Genomic DNA, 24,495 nt, shown 5'->3' with positions numbered 1-24,495 from the left:
GCACGCAAGGGATGCCCTCCTGCTTGGCCGGGGACCGGAAAACCTTTCCCGCCGTTATCACGGAAAGGTCCTGGAGTAGGAAAGAACCCGCACAGGCTACCCGGCGAATCGTGCAAGCAGGGGTCGACCTAGGGGGTAGAGCAAATCTTAGTCTAGTACGTAGACTAGGCTAGTACGCAGACCTCCGTATCCGGCGGTCTTCAGTGCCTGCAGATTTTACGCAGGCGCTTTGGCCACTACGCTCTGCACACCCTCCCCCCAAGCCCAAATTTGGGAGCCTTCTAACGTAGCAGCCTGCTGGAGGTGTCGCCATAAATCAGCGCCGGAATAGAAATGATTGGAGGAAGAAGCAAAGACCACCCAAAACACAGCACGGGTGGGGTGAGAGGACCCGGCCGAACTGGCCGGGTGGGGGCGGAGGGGGCACTGAACTATTCAGTTTGCTTGGAAACCTCAGCTCCAGGTGAGAAGAACGATGTGCATAAAGTCAGAAACATGCTCCCAATCAATTTCGCCCCCTAAAATCTTTGAACTGCGGGGTTCTTAAAATCAGTCTAATTGCTCATTTTCGAAGAGGAGGAAAAGCACGAAGCCCCAACTCAGGGCCCCTGAGTTGGTCAGTGTGGGGCCTCCAGCCCCCTTCCCTTAACCCAGATCCTCCCTTATGCCACTGCGAGCTTGTCTGTCCAGGAATCCCCAAAGCCCATTTGTTACCCTTCCTGGAATTATTTAGTTATTTATGGTGTATTCTCTACTTAAAATTGTCAGGGATGGGGCTTAAGAGGAGGGCGAAGCCTTCATTTCCCTGGTCACTGCCCAGATGAATGAGGGACTCACTGGACCCTGCCTCACCTAAATCATCCATTTCCCTCTCCCTTTTGTCCTGTTCTCCTTACTGTCCCTAGTATCTGCCTGGGGAAGGACCATCAAATCCATGGCCAAGTGCATGCCCTCATGGACCCCTGGGGCTTTGGGGGCCCCAAAAGCTCCAGTCTCAATGGTGTGCATATGTACAAATCTGTTTGTCTCCCTGTGACTTTGTGTTAAAAAGTGACTTGGTCTAAAGAGAGTATGAAACTTAGGTCTGAAGACAAAGTATGCACTTGACATTACAGGTTGGCTGACATTTTGATGCATGGCAGACAGGAAAATTCTGCAAAGAGGCTTCTGTCTGTCTCCTCTCCAGCTGGGTTCCTGGCCTTGCTTCTCCCGGCCTTTTGCCATGTCCTTGTTCTCTCTGACCTCTGGATGACCAGTGTGGAAGGGCCTTTCTTGGGAGGGAAACAGATTTTCTGTGCTCTGGGGGTTACCATCGGTGAAGCTTTGTGATGTCCCCCCCCCCCAGGTTCTGCAATGTGTATTTTAAAATTATATTCTGAAAAATTTCAAATATGCACACAAATAGAGAGAAGGCCCCCATAGCTTCTCACCCAGCTTCATGTTCTCAATATTTTTGCCACAGTTGCTTCTAACTATTCCTTTGCTTTTTCTTTTCTCATTGAAGTATTTTAAAGCAAGTGCCAGATTTCAGATTTGATAATCATTCCATTCCTATGTATTTATTTCAGCATGATCTTGAAAAATATTAAATAACCATGATGCCGTTATTACACCTAAGAAAATTAGCCACGATTCCTTACTCTCATCTCATACCCAACCCATATGCAGAAATTTCCCAGTTTTCCCCCAAATGTCTTTGTAATGTTGATCTGAGTTCTGTTGGTTTTTATAGTCTATGTTCATGTCATATTTTATTCCTTCTAAACTACACTTCTATCCGCTATGTCATTTGATTATTATGATGCCCCACTAAGGCTGAGTAAACTGGCAAAGAGATAAGCTGTCCAGATGGCACAGCCCGTGACTGGCGGAACCAGGACCTGACCCAGCCTCCTCCTTCCTGGGCCACGGTGGCTCTGTTTCTCAGTGCTGCTCCTGGACTATCAGCTGTTCTCCTAAGCGTTCATCTTGGCTCTGGCTTCATCCCGAGCTTATCACTTTTATACACCTGCTATCAGAAATCTCTGTGTAAATATTCAGTAATTGGCCATTTGGTGCTTGAGGTAAATCAGCTACAAAGTCAGGAAGCCTGGGTTTATTTCTCAGCTTATTATGAAATTGTAGGAAAGCAGTGTCCCTCTTGAGGGCTCGGGGTGGCCCTCTCTGAACTAGGAAGCAGCATTTCCCCCCCATTCTAAGGCTCCTGGGTCTGGGAGTGGGATGAGTAAAACCAGTGGGACAAGACCAAGGCCCCAGAAAGAAATCTCACTGAGAACAGTTGCCCCATCGGCTGAGCATTCTGGCAGCTGGTATCTTTCGTGGGAGATTCCTAAATCCGATGACAGAGAAGAGGCTTCCCTCTGAAGTCCTTCATTCACGAACAACTTTGTTTATTCTGCTGCTGTCCGATGAGGTTGCAGAACACCAGAATTTTGTACTTGTAGCCCTTTCATTAACTTGTGTTTATTTGCTTTGAAGTGGGGTGATACATCATTTTTACATCTTATTAGTGAGACTCATGAATTGGAAATCTCCTTCCTTGGCTGGCTGTGTGGGAAAATGGAATCTCTTATGTCTTTGTTCCTAAATTTTCTGCTGCTGTGTTCATTGCCCTGAAATAGACATTGGGTGAGCAGACCTTCTGTAGGACAGCCAATCAGGGACAGAGCTTCATAGCCAGTATTCAACTGTAGGGACTCCTCAGGGCACAGGGCACTCCACAGAACATCAGTTCTCTTCCCCCATAGCTGATAGACGGGCTCCGTGGGTATAGAATTTCTCTGTGATCTTATGTCAGCGGTGGCAAGTGGCTAACTTCCTTTCACAGTTGCGGGAGCATTGGGAGGTGTAGTTGTCTGCTCCCAGGGCTGCCTGGATGCCGAACAGCTTGTGATGACTATTGTTCATTTCCCTCTGGGGAGGGGTCTTCTCGGTCAGTCTGCGTGGCCTCGTCACACAGACATCCACCTGCGTTGCTCCTCCTGGCTGGGCCAGGAGATCTCAGATGAAGTGGCCGCAGCCTGCCCTGCTCCAGGCCCACAAAAGCAGTGGAACTAGCCACTGTGGGCCAAGCAGATTCCACAGATGCACAACCGCAGCGATGCGCTGGTTTCTGTCCTACAGCTGAGTCCAGATCTGAAGTGAGCCTTCAGACCTTCTTCTGTTAGTCATTCCAGCTGTGCTCCTGCCGTCAGGCATGGCACGTGCTTGGTGGGGAGCACAAACTGGCCAGGTGTGCTAGCTGGTCTTCCCCTTGCCGCCTGTGTCTGAGAAGCCTTCAGACACCAGGACCATCCTTTCGAGGGGCATAAAGCATGAGGGTGACCGTTTTGATAAGATTTCCGTCCAGAGTTCAGAAACTTTCGCACTTCTCTTGGCAAAAACAGCATACCCGGGCAAGTTTCGCGTGGCAAGTGTGGGTGTAGAGCGAGAACGAACTTAGCAGAGAATGAAGATGTAATTAGGGTCACAGTTAATTTCTTCTTGCCCAGGGCTTTTGGTCCCTTTATTTGGAATATCTTGAACTTTGTACTGTAGTATCATAGGCGAATGATGACACATTTTTTAAGTTTTTTAATTGTCAGACTCTATTACACAAGCAGACACAGCTGGCCCCATGGAGGTTTTGTGCAAACTACCATATGTCCTCCTCAATGTGTCCTCAACACAGGCTTAACTATCCTATGGGAAAATAATGCTGCTTGCCTATAAAGAACACGATTTATGAGAACAGAACTTAACGTCGATGACTTCTGAACAAAGTAGTTTGCTCAGTTTTTTTACACTGTCCTTGAACTTGGATCCATGAACTCCTCCACCCCCAGCCTTTGTCCTGGGGTACCCTGCCGCGGTGGGATAGCTATCTTCCCAGAGTGCCAGCATGTAGTAAAAGATGTAGTAAAATCTTTGCCTGAATATCTTTCTAAATCAAATACAAATATAAAATGGAGTACATTTTCAAAGTCAACTCTCCCTTCCCCGAGAATAGCATATATAGGTAGAATGGCACCCATCCTAAGCATACACATGTGTAAACTTTTGTTTTTGTCTTTATTGTGGTAAAACAGACATAACTAAAAACTCACCATTTTAACCATTTTTAAGTGGACAATTCAGTGGCAGTAAGTACATTCGACTTTTTCATCTTCCCAAACTGAAACTCTGTCCCTATTAAACACTCACTCCCTATTCCCACACCTCCCAGCCTCTGAAAACCATCATTCTACTTTCTTTCTAAATTTGGCATATAGGTACCTCATATAAGTGGAATCATATGGTACTTTGTCTTCTGGTGACTAGCTTATTTCACTTAACATGTGTATCCTCAAGATTCATCCACGTTGTAACACGGGTCAGAATTTCCTTCCTTTATAAGAGAATAGTATTCCATTATGTGGACAGACCACATTTTCTTTCTCCGTTCATCCATCAATGGACACTTGAGTTGCTTCTACCTTTGGATTATTGGGAATAAGGCTGCTCTGAACCTGGGTATGCAAATACCTGGATGAATTTTTACAAAATGAACATGCCCTTGTAACTACCTCCTAGATCAAGAGTAGAAGGTTACCCAGAGCACAGGGACTCCCAGGGAGGCAGGAGATGTCAGTGACATGTCAATAACAAGTCAGTTCTGTGTCCCTGGTGCTGGCTTCATCCACACCCCGGGAGCTGGGGACCGGATGCTCATTTACTCTACCATGAAGCAGTTTGGAAGAGATGTTTGAAAAATGCAGTTTATAATGTGAAAGGCCCCAAGATGAGTTGTGAGATTTAAGCAACTTCTTTCCTTAGGGGAAGACAGTACCGCATACTTGGGGTTTGCAGCTACAGCTGTGTGAACACATGACCACGAAGGATAGCCTGCCCAGGCTCTCCCTGGAAGAAGGGGGCTCACCCACTTGGAGAATGGCCCTTTTATTGGCTGTGGCTGGAGCCTGCGTTTTAAGCCTCAAGGGAAAATTGTGCGGCTAGCCTAGCCGTGTTCTGCCTTCCTTTCTTCCTTTCCTTCCTCCTTCCCTCCCCGCCCGGTGCTCTGTCTCTTCTTAACTAAAGTGATTTATTAGTGGCCTTCTACGTACCAGACACTCTGCCAGTCACCGTAGGAGACACCAAGATGAATAAGGCATGATAGTTGACATGTGTATATAAAATGAAATCGCCGGTCAGGAAGAATATTCTGATGGCCGGCAGCCAACCGCTTGGTGTCCACCAAGTGCCAATGGCAGCCTTAGAGCACAGCCAAAGAATTTGTGGAGTTTGGGCTTGGTGCAATACATGAAAAGAGGAAGACTATCCATCCAGTTACCTAGAATTGCTCTGGCATATTTATAACCAAACGGTAAGAATAGTTTTTAAAAGACTTTTAAGCTGGGGGTACCCGGCTGGGTGTAGAGATTACTTTTTAAAAAATTAAATAAAATACTTTTAAGCTGTGTTGAAGTCAGGTGCTCTGTTCAAGAGCATTCTGCTAAAAATGATGTTTAGAGACCATCTTAATGATGAAGAAAAAAAAACCTAAAATTTGCACATTGGTCTCTAATCCTTTTCAGAAAATCAGGCACTCTTGGTTTTCTTGAATTGATAATCTCCAGGTGTTTTTCCTTCCCCACAAAGCCATGGCCATCTCTCTACCCCGCACCCAACCCCCTATGCCATCTGTTACACTGTCATAACGTTACCCAGACCAGGGGCTGGTCTCCTCACTGGCCTCCTTTCCCTTGGTCTTAACCCATGCAAAACTACCTTGCATGCAATAGCCCCAGGAACCTTTCCAGAGCAGGGGGTGGTAAACTTTTTCTCTAGGGATGGATAGCAAATATTTTAGACTTTACAGTCCTTATGTGCTATGTTGCTGTTGGTCAACCCTACTGTTTTAGTGGGAAAGCAGCCACAGATAACAAGTAAAGAAATCATTATGGCTGTGTGCCAATAACATTTTATTTCCAAAAGCTGTATTTATAGATTTGGCCCATGGGCTACAATTTGCTCACTCCTGCTCTAGGTCACAAATCTGCCCCCATCACCCTCCCGCTTACCGCTCATTGGCTCCTCATCCCCAAAAGGAAAACTCAGCATTCCTTAGCGTGACATTCAAGTTCCCTCTCCTCTGGCCCACAGCCTCCTTCTCCTCCCTTACCTCTTCCACTTCTCACCACACCCAGCGCTTCTACTTTTCATCTGGCAATTGGAACCACACGCGGCGCCCAAAATTACCTTGCATTATTTCAGACCTGCCCTGCCTGCTGCCTAGAATGATCTCTCCGGCCCCAGTCCTGTCAAACAAACTTCCCTCCAAAACCTGCTCAGTGTCAGCTGTCTGCAGCTTTCCCTGCTCCTCATCCCAGTGTGTGATCGCCGCCCCCCTGTTTCATTTCTGCACTGTTATTGCTTCTCGAAGTATAGTGTGAACCCCTTGAGAGCAAAACCCACGGCAGATAACATCTTTGAATTCCCAGCACCTAACAGTGTTTGTCATGTAACAGATGCTTCATAAATATATACTACTAACATGAAGTGCCATTTAAGTTGATTTTTTTAACGACGTTATTGAGATGTAATTCACATACCATACCCTGCACCCATTTGTCGGCAGATGTTAGTGTTTTTCACAGATATGTGTACCCATCACCATGGTCAATTTGAGAGTATCTCATTGCCAGAAAGAAGACCTGTGCCTTTCACCTATCATCTGCTTCTCCTCCCACTCCCCTTCTCTACTCCCCTCCCCCACTCCTGCTAGTCTACTTCCTGCCTGTATGTGCCAATCCTGGATATTTCATGTAAATGGAATCATATATATGGCTTCTTTTACTTCACCCAATGTTTTCAAGCCTTGTTTATGTTGTGGCACGTGTGCATACTTCATACCTTTTTACTGACCCTTGTATGGATAGACCCCATCCTGTTTCTCTGTTCACTGATGTTGGACATTTGGGTTGTTTCCACCTTTTGGCTCTTCTGAATAGCGCTGCTATGAACATTTGCATGCAGGTTTTTGTTTGCACATCTGTTTCCAGTTCTCTTGGCTGTATAAATAGGAGCGGAATTGCTGGGTCATGTGGCAATTCTATGTTTATCTTTTTGAGGAATTGCCAAACTGTTTTCCGTAACAGCTGCACCATTTTATGTTCCCACCACCAACATATGGAGGTTCCCGTTTTTCCACATTTTCACCAACACCTACCTTTTCCCCCATTTAAAAAAAAAATCCTAGCCATCCTAATGTGTGCCAAGTGGTAATTGGTTAAAGTTTTGATTTATGTTTTTCCTGGTGACTAATGATGCTGAACATCTTTTCAGGTGCCATTGGACATTTGCGTATCTTCTTTAGGGAAATGTCTGTTCAAGTCCTGTGCCCATTTTTAAATTGGCTGCTTATCTTATTCTTACTGAATTACAGGAATTTTTACATGTTCTGAATACTAGAGCCCTTTCAGATACATGATTTACAAATGTTTTCTCCCAACTGTGTGTTGTCTTTTCACCTTCTTGATAGTGTCTCTGTGTTTCTCAGTTCACATCACATTTACTCAGCATCTATTCTAGAATGGGCCCAGGAGATCGAGATTATGTGCCCTCTAGGGGGTTCACAATCTTGAAAGGAAGACAGACAAGCAAACAGTACAACACATGCTTAATCAATATGCCTTTCTCTACCCCTACCACTACTGCCCTAGTTCATGAAACATCTTAATAGTGCCTTCTGGTGCACAAAAGTTTTACATTTTGATGAAGTACAATATATATATATATATTTTTTAAATTTGTTGCCTGTGCTTTTGAGGTCATATTTAAGAAACCATTGCCAAGTCCAAAGTCATGAAGATTTGGTCCTATGTTTTCTTCTACTAGGTTTATAGTTCAGCTTATGCATATAGGTGTTTGACCCATTTTAAATTAATTTGTGAATAGTGTGAAGAAGGACTCCAACTTCTTTCTCTCTTTCTTTTTTTTTAAGATTTTATTTTTTATTTAGTTGACAGAAAGAGGGAGAGAGAGTGTGTGTGTGTGTGTGTGTGTGTGCACGAGCAGGGGGAGGTGCAGAGGGAGAAGCAGGCCCCCTGATGAGCAGGGAGCCTGATGCTGGACCCAATCCCAGGATCTTGGGATCATGACCTGAGCCTGAGGCAGATGCTTAACGACTGAGCCACCCAGGCACTCCCCAACTTCTTTCTCTTACATATGGCTATCCAGTTATTCCAGCATCATTTTTTTTTATAAAGACTATTCTTTTCACATTGAATGGTCTTTGTACCCTTTTCCAAATGAAGTAATCATAAATATATGAGTTTATTACTAGACTCTCAGTTCTATTCCATCGATCTATAGGTCTGTCCTTGTGCTAGTACCACACTGTCTTGATAACTTTTACTTTGTGTTACCTTTTGAAATTGGGAAGTATGAGACTTCTCACTTTGTTCTCCTTTCTCAGAATCGTCTTGGTTATTCCGGATCCCTTAAAAACCCACATAAATTTTATTTTTTAAAAATATTTTATTTATTTATTTGACAGAGAGAGGCAAGAGCAAGAGAGGGATTACAAACAGGGGAAGTGGGAGAGGGAGAAGCAGGTTTCCCGCCTAGTGGGGAACCTGATGAGGGGCTCCATCCCAGGACTCTGGGATCATGACCTGAGCCCATGGCAGATGCTTAATGACTAAGCCGACCAGGCGCCCCTGAAATTCCACTTAAGTTTTAGAATCACCTTTTCAATTTCCATGAAAAAGTCATTTGGGATACTAATAGGGATTTTGATGAATCTGTAGATCAATTTGTATTCTCATCTTAATGACTGACATTAAGTTTTCCAGTCCGTGAACATGGGATATTTTTCCATTTATTTAGATATTTAATTTCTTTCAACAATGTTTGGTAGTCTTCCAAGGATATGGCATGTCTTTTGTTAAGTTTATTTCTAAATATTTTATTCTTTTTGAAGCTAGTGTAAATGGGATTAGTTTTATAATTACATGTTTGGATTGTTCTTTGAATGCGAATAGAAACAGTTAACTTTTGTAAATTGATCTTGTATCCTGTAACCTTGTTGAACTCTAAGCAGTTCCAATAGTCTTTTAGTAGGTTCCTTAATATATATATATATATATATACACACATAAACATATGTATATACACATATATACATACACATGTGGATAGATTCCTAAACAAAGAGGAATAGGTGTTCAGGAGGTAGATATGTGGGATTCTAGAACAAGGAATAGCAAGTGGCAGGGAAATGTGGAACCAAGTGTCTTCTGGGAACCCCGTGCCCTCAGTCGGTGTGGCTAGAGCTCAGGGTTGTGGGTGCACGTCCTGCTAAAGAGAGTGGAGGCATCCTGTCACTGCCAGTGGGAGCCATGCCAAGCTTGGAAATGCAGTGAGAATATTAGAATCATTTTCAGACGGAGGCCCAGAAAAGACTTATGATCAGCACCACTGACACTGTTCCAGTCCAAAGGCAGCAGAGAAAGTCTGCCTTCGTCAGTAAGGGCAAGAACCTGTAGGCCTGTGTGTTTATGCCACGACTCTGCGAATGCCATTCTCTCCAGGAATGATCATCAGTGACACAGGACCAGCTGGCAGGGTGCAGCTGGGCCCGGCCAGCTTTGGTGATGTGGCGGCCGGTGCCTGCTGCTCTTATTCCCTGGGCTTCTGGAAGGGAGCCAGTGCTTCTGTGGACACAGAATCCCAGATCACAGGCCCTTAACAGACTTGAGAACAGCGCTCCTATCCCCTCCTCGGTGTATCCAGACATTTCCAGACAAGCCAAAGATGTGGCCGTGGTCTCTGTGCCAGCTGCTCCTTCCTTTGCCGGCCCCTCGGGGTCTAAGTCTCATCTGAGGGGCACAGGCCTGAACAGCTGACTGTTGGCTGAGGGTGTATCACATGGATGAGAGCTTGGTCTGGCAGCCAGGGGAGACCACAGAAAGTGGACAGAGCCAAGAATGAATTCTGCTGCGACTCGCCCTACCTGAGGCATGAGGGAAGCTAAGTAGGGGTGCCTCCTTGGCCACTTTCGAGGGGCCATCTCTTTGAAAAACTGGTTTGTATATGGCCGCTAGCCCACAGCTCCCTCCACCTCCAGCCCGGTAGACTCCCTGCCGATCTGGGCCTGGACCAACCCTCTAGGAATTTGCCTGTAGTGGGTCGCATCCCCAATGACACTTTCTGCCCTAAACACACAATGATTAAATTTTCAAGTTTGCTGGAAAAAAAAAAAGAAGAAGAAGAAGAATTATAACTATCTTGGTTTGCAAACATGATCTTATATGTAGAAAATTCTGAAGTGTCTACAAAAATATGTTAGAACTAATAAACAAATTTAGTAAAACAAAACAACGCAAAAGCACAATGTGTTTGTAGTGATGGGATTGCTGACCAAGTCTGCACACCATTCCGGCCCTGGCGTCTGTTCTCCCCTTCTAGAGGGTGCAGACACTCAGACCAGTTTGGCTACTGATCGTTAGCTCTGGGAAACAGTGTGTATGTAGAGTGGGAGAGGGGGGAGGATGGTTAAAAGCTGTTATCCAAGTGGTGTGTTAAGAGTGGTTGATGGGTGAAGTGACCTCCCTCCTGGGATTTTTTTCCAGGTTCTTGGTGATTTTATGTGATTATAATAGTTACCACGCATGGAGCATTGCCATGAGCCTGTCACTGTACTGGGCCCTCATTACCTCCTGGGCCCTTTCCTATTCGCAGAAGCCAGATCTGAATCTGAGACCACACTCAGAGGCCAACACCCTGTTCTTTCAATTATTGTATGTTCTCCCATATCGAACTAGGTCTTCCCTTTTTTAGGGGCTAGGGATGGGTTCCTTTGGACCTGAGGGGCCTCTTGGCCTCACACGGTTCCCGCCACCATTGTAACAATACTGCCTTCAAGTTTGGATGGTTTTGGCCTCTCCCTATGGGCTATGTGCTGTAAAGATAGAATGATGTCTCTTACAGACGCTATGTATACTTGACTTTCCGATTCTGGTCCGGTCCGAGAGCCTCCATTAGGAACTAGAAATTGTAGCTTCAGCCTCCCCAGGAAAGAGCCTGGTTAAAATGAGAGTCCACCCAGAGCCAGAGGTGGGCTGTGGGGAACCCCAGTTGATCACAACACATCCTGCCTGACAAAGGCCTCTTTCTGGGGGATGAAAAGAAAAATTCTTCTTTATATGCTTCCCTTCTCACCATTTCCCTGTGCCCTGAACATTCCGGCTCCGTGGCCAGAAATAGACAGGACGGAGGTGGAATCATTGGCCCAGAGCCAAACGGAGACCAGCCCTGGTCTAGCCTGGTGGCAAAGTCTGCATTCTTGTCTGAGGTGGTTCAGAAAGACCCCACCTTCCCCCACCGCTTCCCTTATTCTCAGAGCACACCCCATTCACCAACGGCAGCCTCCTTCCACAAAGGAATGTGTTCCGTGTGGGGCCAGAAGCACCGCCGGACCACAGCTGGGGTCGCCTCCCTGCGGTGCGCCCTGGGCCGTGAATGGGGACCATTCATCACTCCTGCTGATCCAGCAGGAATCCCAAGCGGTGAGGGTCTGATGAAGGAGACAGCCCCCACCCAACCCCTTGACCCCCTATCTGAATGCGGACATCTGGCAGCAATGTTCAGCGGAGCATTCTGTCTGGGCGAAAGAATTCTGCTGAGTTCTGTGCTCCCCTGTGCCCTCTGCATCGTGGGCCACTGCTCCTGGCTGGGGACTGGTACCCTTGTTTATGGGACGCTTTCTGTATGGAGAGGGAAGGCCTCTTCCTGAGAGCTGCGGAGGACAAGATGAGAAGCCAGGGCTCGGAGTAATGATTCATTTCCTTTGCCTACTCAGGAAGGGCCTAGAAACCCCAGGCCCATCATGTGAGCCCCAGAAAGTCCTGTTGGTGGGCAGGCGGAGGGGGCACCGTTGAGAGGATCAGCTTGTGTAAGAGCGGTGCTTTCTGCTAAATGTACTCCATACACATGGTGAATGGTGTTTACAGTGTGCGCCCCTACCCCCAGTCTGTGCGTGCCTTTGTTCCTGACTGGGACTCAGTTGGTCCCATGGGGCATTTCTTCACCAGGTGCCACAAAGCGAGGCACCCTTGGTAAGCAGCTGTGGTTTGTCACATTGTTTAAGGCTGCCCTGGGGAAGTCAATAGCCACTTGACTTTCTAGAAAATATTTTTTAGGCAGGCAAGTTCTGTAGCACAGAATACCCTTGTCAGGTAGGTGACGGAGTGATTCCGATGGGATTGCTTCTAAGGGAAGGAAAACTTTGGAGAGGCCCCAAGGCTCATTGAGACTCAGAGAGTTCTTTGGAGTAGGCCTTTCATCTAGTCTTTGCCAGGCAGAATGATTGAGCTGTCAAAATAGTAGCCTAAGAAATGCACCCTGGTAATTCCAGTTGTATGTTTTCTCCTTTGTCTTTTGGAGCCTTGCTTGGTTAAAATTAAGTAAAATATTTTCAAATATTTATCCATTACAAGAATAATGCCACTCTTGGAATCCTAGAAATCACTGTCTCTAGAATGTACTGGAAAGTTCCTCAGGTGACATATGCTTTGAAGCTAAAGATATCCTCAAAGAATGATGTTTATCAGACCACTGAAGAAGTTCTGTTCATGATCAGATGAGAAACCCAGGTTTAAGAAACCCTTTCTCTCCCCCTGACCAATAAGGCCCTGACCCTAGGCCCTGACCCTAGGCCCTGACCCTAGGCCCCAACAAGACCAAGAAGCATTGGATGACTTAGACCCCACTTAAAAGTCTTCTGTGCAGACACGGCAGACTCCCTGGAGCCCATCTTCTCATTGAACTTCACACAAGGTAGCACCTCCCTAGCTTATACAGCATGTGTGAAGACCCCTACAGATTTTTGGTAATTAAGCTTTTCTCCGGTATCATAGATTTTTTTGGAGCAAATCTACATTTCTGGTTTTCAGCTGAGTTGTTCCAAGAGCTGGATCCAGGAGGAACTACCTAAGCTCATCCTTGGGAGTTACCAGGTCCCCCAAATTTGAAGATCAAAATTAAATACAACCATTTCCAAAATGCAGCTTAGCTGTGGTTGGTCCTTAACACTGCCTGGCCCGAATCTAGCAGGTGGCACCTGTTTGCACCAAAATACTCTACCTGGTATTTTTGTCTACCTACTGTGGATCAGGAACTTAAGAAATATGATCTTTGCATTTATAACAATCCTGAAAAGTAGGCGTTTCCTGTTTTCCCTTTAAAAAGTTGCTTTTAGGTACACGTCACTTCCGTTTTATGGATGAAATGCAGAGACTTGAAAATCTCAGTGTGCCTGAGGTCACAGAGCTAGGAGGGGGAAGTGAGATTTGAAGCCTGTTCTGCATGCCTCTAACCTCTTACTTCATGCTGTGTCCTGACCACAGAGAGGTGGGAATTCATCCAGCCTGTTCTTCACGGGGAAAGAACGAGCAGGCTGTCTGAGTGGCCCACTGCGTGCAGGGACTGCCCAAGGCGAGCAGAGTCTGGCCATGTTCATGGCCATGGACAAATGTCCATTTGTCGGGGATGCCTGGGACCTTAATCCTAGGGATGTGAAGGAATTCTTTCCCTAACGGTCCCAGATAACCCCTGGGGGCCTAGAGTCTCTTTTTGGCCAAGTTTATGCTAGCAGTACCCATTGTGTGAAAGTTGTATCCTCCAGCGGATTGAATTCAACGTAAGACTGTCCTCAACTGCTTTGCCGAGAGCCAAGTGAGAACATATTAGGAGAGATAATTTACCACTTTCTGATAAGCCATGGCCACCGCCAACTTTTTTTCTGGTATGCGCTGGCTCTCATTCCTGTTAGTCACAGACTGCCGTCCATGGGCATCTTGCCCTGAACCCTCTGCAGATGGCCCACTCCCGAGCTAAACTGTGTGAGTAATGAAGACCATCTGCTACATTAGCTTCTGGACGTCAGTCAGATGAGGTTTTAACAGAATACTCTCCAAGGTGAGCTTTCCCCTTGTGAACTTTCCTCGGCTTGCCTGGAGAGGGTTGCTGAAACCTGCTTGAGCTCCCTTTTTGGTATGCGTGAGCAAGCTGCAGAAATGTTCCACAGACCCAGCTGGCCTGTGTTCTGGGTCAAGGATGCTTCTGGAATTTCCATACTGGGTGATGATGCGTCCTCACTGGTGTAGACCCTCATTGGACCGCCGATGACCTGGGAGATCTTCAAAGGTGAATGCTGAAAATAGTTCTTCCTGTTGCCAAATACTCCGCCAGCTGGGATAGCAGATACCACATTTGATCAGGGGTCGCCACCTTTTTTTTTTTTTTTTTTTTGACGTCTTTAGCAGAATAAAATTTCTGACCAGGACTGATAGAGCAGGTATGAGGAGTAAGAACGTGTCTTCCATCCATCCAGATGTCATCAAATGTCCAGAAAGGCAGGGATGCCTGGGTGGCTCAGCGGCTTACGTGTCTGCCTTCCACTCGGGTCTTGATCCTAGGGTCCTGGGATCAATCCCTGTGTCCGGCTCCCCTTCTGCTCTGCGGGAAGTGTGCTTCTCCTTCTCCCTCTGCCTGCCACTCCCCCTGCTTGTGCTCTCTCTCTCTCTCTCTCTGTGTCAAATAAACAAGTAAAATCCTTAAAAAAAAGAAGAAGAAGAAGAAGAAGAAGTGCAGAAAGGTAAAAGAATTTACCATATTTGTTTATGATTAGGCACCAGTAAAGGTAAGACACATAGTGCTCTTCTCTTTGTTTTACTGAAATTAAAATTCAAGATTTCCTTTGATTTTGTTTGTCATCATTTGGAGCCTACAACATTTCTTGGTGAAGCTCAAATCCTTTAGCCTAAAAGCAGTCTTGTCAAGCAAATTTGTCCCTGGGCAAGGCCGGGTATACCAGTATACCCTAGGTATCCTGGGATGCGCCTGTCTCAGCCACAGAGATAAGAACGATTAGTGACTAAACTTATCAGCTCTGGTATCTGGATGCTTGGATGCAAATCCCAGCTTGATCACCTCTTAGCTTTGTGAACCTTAGGAAAATCATGTAGCCTTTCTGACTTGAAGTAGGGATGCTGATCATACTGTCTCAGAGGGCTTCCTGGAGCTGAGCCATCCAATATGGCGGCCACCACCAAGTGGGGTCACCAAGCACCTGAAATGTGCTTGACCCAACTGAGATGTGCTGTGAATGTAAAGTACTCACCAGATTTCCAACACTTAGTACAGAAAAAGAATGTAAAGTATCTTACTAACAATTTACATTGGTTCCATACTGGAATAATGATATTTGGGGTATATTTGGGTTAAATAGAATATATCATTAACATTAGTTTCACCTATTTAATTGTACTTTTTTAATGTGACTACCAGAACATTTTTAACCGCATATGTGCCTCACATTATGTTTTTACTGGGAAGCTCTGGTCCAGAGAATTAAATTGGTCTATACCTGTAAGGCACTTTTCACACGGTAACTGATACAGAATGAGTGATCAATAAACACAGGGTTTGTTTATTATTATTATTTTTTATTCCAGCTTTTTCTGTAACAGGATCCCGCCTTCAAGGCCAGCCCGTGTAGTGTCTAGGTTTCCGTACAAAAGCAGAGGTCATGCTTTTAGAAGAAGGTAGGGAGGAGGGTAAATGGGTACATAAAACAGGCAGAGAATGAGAAAATTTTACATGTCCCTGGCTGGGGGGATGAGTGTGGAATTACTCACCACAATTTTTGCACAGCAAAATGACCAGACCCCCAAAGGTGAAGCACGTGTACCTCTTGGCACCTTCTAGTGTTATATTCTGCTGAAAGATGGAGCTTGTTGAGCTTTCCCGCAAGCTTTCGTTCTGCCTTCCTTCCTGAGGTTGCCACCTATTTGGAAATGGCCTCAGAAAGGGACTGGCATATGCTTGGCTTGAGATGATGCCCACCCCCTGTTGGCTTCCCGAGCGCAGCTCACCGTGTGGTTGGAGGTTAGCCGGGAAAGCAGACGTAGCTGGAGCTGGCTACTTCGAGGAAGTGGGTTTTGAAGAGTCACCACTGCCTGTGGGGCTGACATGGGTACCCTGTTCTCCCCTCTGAGTGTCGGCAGGGTTCACTGCCTCAGTCAGACTTTCATGGGCCCTTAGGGTGTCGAGTTCAGCAGATGCTTGGGGCTCCTGCTTTGGGGGCTAACACATGTGGACAGTGAGTCAGCACATGGCTCTGGAAATCAGCTGTGATGTGTTGGGACTGTGCCTTCCTCTGCCTCACCTAGATCCCACCTTACAGCCTGTGACTCTCCTCTAGATATCAGCACTGATGATCTGGGATGGTGAGATTTTAGGATCCCTGGGAGTCTTCGTCTCCCGTAAATCACCCCAACACCTACCTACCACCTTTGCTACATGTGAATTTCAGACATAAGCAGGCATCTCTGGTGGCTGTTCTGAAGGGCATGAGGAAGGTCCACCCACTCGGGAAACACCCTGTTGCCCTTCCTTCCAACATTGTACAATATGTAAAATTCGACAATTGGAATTCATCTAGGAGTTCCTGTTACAAGTGCCCTGTTTTCAGAAGAGTCATTAACTTATTCTTTAACGTTTTGCATTCCTAAAGACGATAATTTCATAAGGTATGAATTTATCATCTTGCTTTCCAGTGCAATTAGATCAGAATAAAAAGGCAATGTGGGTAGGGTGTGAAGATACGAATAGGAATTTTACCTATTCACTCAATGAATATTTGCTGAGTACCCACAATCGGGGGTTCTGAGTTGGCAGGAAGGAAAGAAGAAAACTAATGTGAATGAGTCTGTGTTGTATGCTGGGAATTTTTACATTGTTTCATTTACTCTACACACACACACACACACACACACACACACACACACACACACATACACAAACAGGAAAGTTATTTTCATAATCCAAAGAGGAAATTCAGGCTCTAAAAGTAAATTGTCCCCAAATTAAGGACGTGGTGAAGTCAGAATTCATACATTTGTGATCTTATTCCAAGATGCCCAACAGACCTCTCCAGGGTATGAGTGCTGCCAACAGATACCAGAGGAAGGGTTGCCGAGAGGCAAGACGACCCACACATTGCAAGATGAGGGAGGCAAAGGCCCCCTTGCATCCACTTAACTTGAATAGCTCTTTGACCTATGATCATAGAAGAGAGCTTGTAAAACCACCGTGGAGAGGCGTATCAAGTATCCGACAGCAATCTGATCCCACCAGTGGATGTGGATAGAGCAGCCGTGGAACAGAGTAGATGTGCACACGGAGGGGTGGTGGGGCATGTGTTTGGGGTGTGCCCAGCAGCAGAGCACTGGCTGGACTAGTGAGAAATCCAGGGAAAAGCAACATCGAGGTCTAGCAGCGGAATCAGGACCAGGGCTCTGAGAAGGAGGGGATCATCTCTAGAAAGACTGACCAGAGCAAGGCCGGGAACCCAATTCAACCCATAACAACAGTAGTCTCACCTAAGACATTTAGGACCTCGGGGAGTTCATAAAATCTGAGAACCAGGAAGTTCTTAAGATCGTTTGTTCCATGCCTGGGATGGCAAAGGCCCAGCAGGCAGGCTGCCGCCCTCCGGCCCCGCTCTGTTAGTCCTCACGAACCCATGCCAGCCCTCCTGCCTCTTTCTTGGTCATGATGCCAGTACAGGAGACAGAAGTGGAAGCCAAGATACCCAAGGTCAAGAAAAGGCTCTGCCAATTACTAACCATTGGCCATGGGCCAATCCTGTAAACCCTTGGTCCTCATTTCTTTCATCTACAAGTGAAACGAGATGGACTTGCTGACTTGATGGACCGGCTCTGAATTCCCCTCCTGCTCTGAAATTCTGCCCATCCATCCTTTTTTTCCAGCACCTTCTAAACACTATGTTCCAAATGCCACCTCCTTCCGTCCCTGCAGGGATTGCTGATTTCCACACCTATTGCTTGAATTATGTAGTTTGCTCTAGTCCAGACTACCCCAGGTTTTCTTTCCCTAATTCTTCTTCCCAGCCCTGCTCAAGGCTGTCCTCCTCCCAGAACCTCTCCTGACCTCTGTACTCAAGTGGGAGGAGTCCTGGATTAAGGAAACAGGAGCTGCAAATTATTCCCTGCTCTTGCTCTCTTAGCCAAGTGACCCCGGACCAGGCCTTTCCTTTTCAAATGGCCCTGCATGGTCTCCTCTGGCAAAAACCTTCTCTGGTTTTGTTCTAACTCACACAGACTTCTTACACCCATAACTCTTAACACTCCCCTAATCTGGGCCCACTTATTTAAAACTTGAGTAAATTCTCATCTTATAGTTCTCCCATTCCAGAGAGATAGGACTGGCCCAAGAGACAATGGGAGGAAAAGGAGGGCAGAATTGACAGTCCAGATGGGGAGATAGGACCCACCCCACAAGAATGTGAGCACCTCCCATTTCTTAGGTTTCTCCCACGGCAGCTAGCCCCACACTGAGTCCATAATAGGTGCTCAGTTAAATACTCATCAAGTGTAGTGATACTACTTTTCATTAACATAGCACAGTTTATAAAGACTCCCTGTGCTAAAAGGAGCTGAATAAGGAGATGGAGCGCAGGACCCAGGAAGCCATCAGGCTGTCCCTCCATTCTTTTTTTTAAAGATTATTTATTTATTTATTTATTTGACACAGAGAGAGAGAGAGATCACAAGTAGGCAGAGAGGCAGGCAGAAGGTCGGTGGGGAAGCAGGGTCCCTGCTGAGCAGAGAGCCCGATGTAGGGCTTGATCCCAGGACCCTGAGATCATGACCTGAGTTGAAGGTAGAGGCTTAACCCACTGAGCCACCCAGGTGTCCCCCGTCCCTCCGTTCTTTTCTTTTCTTTTCCATTTCATTCTTACAGGAAAAGAAGGGAGGGCTCATTTTCTGTACCTGAACTCTTATCTGTCACCTACTCTGAGGGGAAGAAGCCACAGAGGGAGCCATCCTGCAGACGCTACCAAAATTCAGTCCCAAACCCTGCCATTGTCAATAAGAAAATGACATTTTGCACCCTGCTCTAATGATCCGTTCTGGACAAAGTATGTGTGCCCTATGAGACATTATTTACATCAATGGCCGAAAGCAGAGGGAGCCTTTCCTGTCTGAGGTTTGACTGCCGTCTGTCACTCCGTCCTCTGATCTCTCACACAAGGCACTTAGAGCAGAGGCTTTGTAGGAGAGAGCTGGGTTTGGGGAAGACAGCTCTGGCCGTGATGGGGCTCCTGCCCCCTAGAGAAAAGTGAGGATAAGATAATCAGGATTTTCCTCTGCTTTTACCGTTCTTCTCATTGGCTGAATACATTTCTCTCACAGGTCCCGATGATGTACCTATTTTACAGAGAAAAAACACTCAAGAAGGGGAAATGGTGTTCTAGGCATAACAGAGCTCTGCCAACCTAACTAGAATCTCAGAACTTCTGGCGGCTGTGCTGTTCCAGCCCCTCTGTGAGGTCTGCTGTTTATATAAGTAAAACTGTGACTCTCACCCACCATCTGGAAGGCCTGTGGTCGGCTGGGTTTCTGCCCCCCCCTCCCCTCTTCCAGGAATGAGAACAGGTCTACTTTGAGCCAGCTGTACCCTGTCATTATGCAAATCTTCTAAAATAAGGATTTGTAACGTGCGCCAGGCACCGTGCTAAGCCTGGGTTCTGTGTCCAGTGCCTGATCACCAACGGCGCCACCCCCCACCCCGACACACACGTGGGCAATGCGAGCAGAGAGGGGACACCCGCTCCCACGGAGCCCAGCACTGCCCAGCCCACCTGGGCCTCACCGGGCCCTGGTGCCCGGAGAGGCCCTCAGGAGGCAGAGGGGCCCCAGAGAGTCCAGGCCGCAGGGTCAGCGCAAAGTGCCCACCCTTCCCTGCCCTCCAGGGACTCTGGTCACCAGAACGCCGCGCCCCGCACCCCCGCGGGCTCACGTGTGCACCCCTAGCCGGGACTTAGGTGGCCCCCAAGGACTTAGGTGGCCCAGGCCCCTGATGGGCCGGGAGGGTGGCCAGACCGAGTGCCCCGCCAGCACCGGGCAAGAGCGCAGAGTGACCCGTAGACAGAGCCCGCAGGCCCCGCCCTCTGTCCCCAGCTGGGACCCGAACTTCCCGGAGGTGTCCGGTCCCTCAGTGCCCTCCCTGCACGCTGCTTCTTTCCACCCAGGGCATCAGGGGCACGGGGCGCCGCAGGCTGACGGTGGTGGCCAGAAACAGGGGGACCGCCCTGAACAGATTCCCCGCCGCCTTGCGCCAGGCAGCTGGGTTCTCAGGCCGAGGAGGGGCTGAACCCAAGCTCAAGTGCAGGGCACTTGGGAGGAGCAGGCCAGGGGCCTCAAAGAGGGACAGCGTGAGGGAAGACCGCAGGGCATTTTGCTCTGCGCCCACCCAGGCTTTGCTTTGGGGCTGTTCAGATGCCAATGAGAAAAAGGGATTTTACAAAGCTGTAAGGGAAGGATGAGCATTCAGAGAAAAAGGGATAAAAAGCATGGAGTGATAATTTAAAAAAAAAAAAAAAAAAAGAAAAAAAGGAGGGAGGAAAAAAAAAAAAAAAAAAAAAAAAAAGGAAAGAAAGGAGGGAGGAAAGAAGAAAGGAAGAGAAAAGAAAAGCAGGTGGCCAAAAAGAATAGGGACAGGGGAACTCAACCTCCCCAGTAACAAAAGAAAATGCTAGTTAAAAGGAGATACCCAGGGGCGCCTGGCTGGCTCAGTGGGTTAAAGCCTCTGCCTTCAGCTCAGGTGGTGATCCCAGGTCCTGGGATTGAGCCCTGCATCGGGATCAGGCTCTCTATTCAGCAGGGAGCCTGCTTCCCGCCCCCGCGCCCCCCCCACCTCTGCCTACCTGTGATCTCTCTCTCTCTCTGTCAATAAATAAATAAATAAAATCTTAAAAAAAAAAACACGAGATACCCTTTTTCTGCTTATCAGATGCTTATCAGAAGGTTTGAAAACATGGTTATAGCAAGAATTTTGAATTTGTGAGGAAATCTCCATACCACTGGCTGATATCAGCTGACAGGCAGGGAGGGTGGTTAGTAGAGTTTTGCTAAAGTGTTGACTTTTTGCCAGCTCTTTGACGCAGCAATTTTATTCTTGGAATTTATCTTGAGACTCTGCAAAGTTTTAGCTATAAGGATATTCATTTCATCAATGTTTATAGCAGTAAAAAAATTTGTGATAAGATTATCTAATTTTATGGTATATGGATAAAAATCTTGTAAAAGAATACTCGAAGTGGCGTAGTATTTGGAATATACTGATAAACGTGAAAGTCAGTTTTACACAGCAAGTATGTAGAAAATTATTCCAGTGTTTTAAAGGTTATACGTATGTCCAAAAAAAGGCCAGAGGGGTACATAACATAGTGTTAGTAATCATTCCCTCCAGTAGTGATACTGTGAATTATTTTCTTCCTTTTACTTGCTTGCATTATCCAGATTTTTATCACCAGTTTGCATAAGTTTTGCAGAGGAAAAAAAGCATAAAAGTTATTTTTGAAAGCGGAGGGAAGCATCTGGGTCTAATACTTTACAATCCCCCAGAGTAGGAAGCAGGAGGCCCCACAAAAGAAGCAAAAAATTCAGGAGCATTTTTCTAGGAAAGATTTAGGAGTTGAACTCTGGCCATTCCCACAGATGGGAGAATCCAAGAAGATGGGTAGAACAGTGTGGAGATAGGCACATCCAGAGTAAGATTTCTTTTAAAGAATAAACCATTCAGGGGTGCCTGAGTGGCTCAGAGGTTTAAGCCTCTGCCTTTGGCTCAGATCATGATCTCAGGGTCCTGGGATCGAGCCCCGCATCCGTATTGGGCTCTCTGCTTGGCAGGGAGCCTCCTTCCTCTCTCTCTGCCTGCCTCTCTGCCTACTTGTGATCTCTCTCTCTCTCTCTCTCTGTCAAATAAATAAATAAAATATTTTTTTAAAAAAGAATAAACTGTTCAGAAGGAAAAAGTTTATACTCACTGATTCCTAGAAAGGGGAGGCAAGGCACACGGTGAGGGGAAGCGCCAGTGTTGGTCACAGGCAGAAGGAGCAAGGGGAAATCCGTGAGCAGGATCTTTCTTGTGACTGTCACAGGAAAGAATGGGTGAAGCCTAAGAAGCAGGCTAAGCAGGTTTAAGATACCCTGGTCGAATAATTTTGGCTCACTGTGGGGCTGAGGGGCTGTCTCCAGTTGTCTGGTCCTTGGCCCTAGGGTGATCAGGGCAGAGGGCTAGTGGCCCAGAGTATGAGATTTTGGTCAGGAGGTAGTTAAGAGGACAGGGTTCTGGGTTGGTTAGTTCCCATATGAAAAGTACAATTGTGAGTTCTTTATCATCTCCAGGAATTAGCTAGGCCTGGGAAGGTTCATTGTGTACAGCATAGACAAAATTCTATTTTTTTTAAAGATTTTACTTATTATTTATTTGACAGAGAGAGATCACAAGTAGGCAGAGAGGCAGGCAGAGAGAGAGGAGGAAGCAGGCTCCCTGCTGAGCAGAGAGCCCGAGAAGACACTCATTCTGATTTAAGAAGAATTTCCTCTGCCCTACAGGGCCCTTCTAGCTGGGCTAAGAGTCCTCTTGACACAAGACAGATTAACAGGATTCATTTCATACATACAGGGACATGGAAATTCCAAAGACAGGCAAAATGCGGTACCAGCAAGTCTTCCTGAACTAAAGAAAGGGGGTGGGTGTCTGGGACTTCAGAAGAAGGAATGCAATTCACAGGGAGATGAGAAAGAGTAAATGTTTGATAAACAAATGCTAGGGGGCCGCTCAGACCCCTTAGAAACAATGGGACACACAGGACTTTGATCAGACAGGCCTTGCTAAGGTTCTTCTCTGCCCACACAACCAGTTCATGTCCTACTGTCGTTCTCTACGGTGACAGCTCTCTTCCTGGAGCAGGTCTCTCTATCTGAATTCTTTTTGGGTAGTTGAGGGGGAAGTGAAGAGCTTTTCCGAATTCTACGGGGTTTTGATTGCTTTTCATTCAAAATTCTTCATGCTAAAGCGGCCCATCTTGGAGTGTCCCATCTATTTAGCCCCTCCAGGTCCATCGGAGAATGAGAATTTCCAAAGAATGGGAGGGCTTGTGACATAATACTATATTTGGAGGGAAGCTGGGCTTGATGGAGGTGGGGAGGGTTGGGATAGGGACACATTGATCTAGGTGTAAAGCTTCAGCTGAGTAGAGGCTCGTATGACTAGACAGGTGACATGTGAAGGTCTGGAGTGAGAGTGGGGAGAGAAGAGTGGCTGGAACTGAAGCCAAGAGAGTAGGTATGGGCCAAAGTGTAGAGGCTTCTATGCTCCGGGCAGAATTTGGGCCTTTCTTACATGTACTGGTGGATTGTTGATGCCCTGGTAGCTTGGGATTTCTAGTTCCGGCTTTGCCTGCACAAATGAGCAATTTCAGTGGAGTCCTTAGTCCTCTCGGGTTCTTGAGTTTCGCCCTTGTAGAAGAATCATGATCCCTGCCTTCTTCACCATACCTTGAGGTTTTAGTGAGCATAGTTGAGCCTGTGGGTGCCAAGGGGCTCTGATGGGAGAGAAGTGAGGGCCGGGGAGACGAGCCACCCTGCTCATTTGCCAGACTGTGTCCAATGGGGGCTATTGCAGGAACCCCCGTGACTTTCTGACCTCGCTTGTGAGTCACAGGATGACAATGTGTGGATCTCCAGTGGAACTGGGGGGCCTTCCACAGTCCTCGGGCCTCTTCACCCAGCACCCACGAGGGGGACCTGGGCACTGTCCGGCCATCCTGACAGCTTGGGGCAGTTTTCTGGTCCTTCCTCGGTGGAGAGGTGCCTTGAACTGAATATGCTTAGCCTAACCCTTTATACATGGTTCAGATAGAAAGTAGTATACTTTTAGCTTCCCCCTGCTGGTCCTGGTTTTGCTTCTGGGGCCCCACATCCCAAGGCTGCTTCCTCTGCTGGGGAATACCTGCAATCCTTTGAAACTAGTAGTCCCTCTCTCTGGACTGTGGAAGGACCGGGACCATGATCTAAGTATTTATCTCTTGCTATAATCCTCACTGTGGAATTCTTAGAGGTAGTCTCCACCTGGGAAAGGAGACTACAATCTTGAGAATTTAAATTTTTCATTAGCAAATGTTTCTATAGTGCTTGCGATGTGCCTTTCATTTGATCTTCATGACACTTCTGTGAGCTCGGTAGTATTATCCCCATGTTACAGATGGGAAACACGGAGAGACAGACACAGAGAAGCTAGGTATTTGCCCGAGGTTGCACAGTGAGTAAGTATCTGAACGCGGATTCGAACCCACGCTGTCTGGCTCTAGAGTCTAGAGTAGCCCCCCCTGCTCTGCTGACCGGTCCTCCCTTCCCCGATGATGGGCCACTCAGCCTCTCTCTTGTTTGCCACCAAGAGCTTTATGCCTCCCCTCTGTGCTAAGAGCATGCTGGTCTCGGCCCCCTGCATCCTTCAGGGACAGAAGCTGTGAAAAGGGACAGAACCGTCCCTGGGACATCACTGGCATCAGAACCATCTGATGCAGCTGCTTGCGGAAACCACCACTCAGCTAAGGACAGGCCCTGCACGAAGGCTGTTTAAGGAGACTTTGCTGCTGAC

At 46.9% G+C, this 24,495-nt stretch overlaps 1 protein-coding gene across 3 annotated transcripts in view; it reads left to right on the top strand.

Moving 5' to 3' along the window:
- LOXL2 (lysyl oxidase like 2) overlaps positions 1 to 24,495 on the top strand; it is an 87,292-nt gene that overhangs the window by 898 nt on the left and 61,899 nt on the right. The window lies entirely within an intron of this gene.

Source organism: Mustela nigripes, chromosome 1 (assembly GCF_022355385.1).
Source record: "Mustela nigripes isolate SB6536 chromosome 1, MUSNIG.SB6536, whole genome shotgun sequence".
NCBI lineage: Eukaryota > Metazoa > Chordata > Mammalia > Carnivora > Mustelidae > Mustela > Mustela nigripes.
This window is presented reverse-complemented; position numbering and strand designations above follow the sequence as displayed.